This window comes from Propithecus coquereli, unplaced genomic scaffold, assembly GCF_000956105.1.
Source record: "Propithecus coquereli isolate 6110/MARCELLA unplaced genomic scaffold, Pcoq_1.0 Scaffold240, whole genome shotgun sequence".
In the NCBI taxonomy this organism is placed as follows: Eukaryota; Metazoa; Chordata; class Mammalia; order Primates; family Indriidae; genus Propithecus; species Propithecus coquereli.
This window is the reverse complement of record NW_012147953.1, coordinates 3,082,926-3,084,605: the sequence shown is the minus strand read 5'-3', so window position 1 is coordinate 3,084,605 and position 1,680 is coordinate 3,082,926.

Genomic DNA, 1,680 nt, shown 5'->3' with positions numbered 1-1,680 from the left:
TGGCTTTTCTTGATGTGTCTGAATAATAGTCCTATGATCAAGAAATTTCCCATGCTTTTACTAAGAGCCACACATTCTCCCATGCAAGGGATTTTTTCTTCTTCATGTTTCTCTAAAATACGTTGTGCACTCATAACTTTGGGCATTCTCTTCTCGCGTGTCATTAAATTCAAGTGCTCTTTTTATCAAGTTTGACTTCCAGGTCTCCAAAAGGAGAAACAATCACATTGCAGGAGGTTTTTCTTTACATTGTTGATAATTGGCCTAAAACAGCAAAGAATTTACATTATAACAGGATAATTTCCTGTGTTTTCTTTATTAGGTAATTGATCACTTAGGCAAACTGACCTTTGAAAAGGTTAAGGTTTTTGTGTTCATGTAACTTTCTATAATGCTTTTGAAATCTTTTGATATTACTCTGATTAAATGAACGATTATTATTTCACAGTAAATTGTGAATGTGTTTTAATCAAGTGTTTTGAAACTTTTACATCTTTGGTGGCTTCTCTGGGATCAAAATTCTAAATTAAGTCTTTTTTTCACCTAGAATTAACTTCAAGATTTTCAAATAATATATCTCTCATCGCTTAGTAAATGATTAGCTTATTCAATAAATTATATGGAAAACGTTGTCAAACGATAAGTGATGCTAGATCATCTTTCAGTTACATTTATGGGTATGTTATTGATATGAAGTTTCCGGAATTATATAAAACTCTTAGAAATTTAATATGTCATCAGTCATAATTCTGGAAATTACAATGTATGCCACAAAAGTAACAAAATGTCCTCATCAATTGCTGATTATAATGAATTCCATCAGATGTTTAATCATGGCTATTCTAAGATTTAGTGATCCATAGTTATTGTTTTCAATTCCTCTCTAAAAGCATTTGCAATCAGATGGAAAAGACGCTAGCAAGCACTCTTAAATACAGATTGCTAATAACTTTAAGATCAATATGCTAATAAAACTCTGGTTAAACTGATGGGTTCATGAAGCTGCTTGTCAAGATCAAGCAGAACAAAAATTAATTACATGTCACTAAATAACTGATAAAGATGTTTTTTATGACTTTTATCTGAAACATTGCTGGTTCTTTACTTAAATGTTTTGTTTTCCAGATTTAAGGAAATTTTATTTCTTAAGCTATAGTTTACAGGAATTTGAAAAAGTGTGCTTTTGTGAACAACGACGGAAGCATTTGCTTTTTCTCCCTCCTTGAATCCACCAAAATTCAGAATCTATTCATGAGTATTTTTATGGCAATATGGTTATTCATATAAGTCAAATAAAAGCCTGCTCTTTTTGTATAGCAGGATACAATTGCAAACATTGGTTATATGCATGGCTTTGACTAAAGTGTTAGATTTGAGGATATGCATAGAATGCCTCACTTTAAAGGTTTCCAGCCTTACAGTGAGCCAATAAAAACTGTCATTTCCTGGCAGACCTAGGAACCTTAAGGCTGTAGGTAAAATCTAAGGTCTGCCTTGGTTTGGCTTCCTGGCTTCAAGAGATTTTTAAATCTGAGATTCCTATATAACCAATGTATAGAGAAAAAGTTATATTTCTAAAGAAAAGCTACAATATACCTGTTATTAAATTTTAGCTCTGTGCATTGTTTTCAAGTTCTTGAGATCTACCTGTAGACTATACTAGATCCTACATTCTTCTAG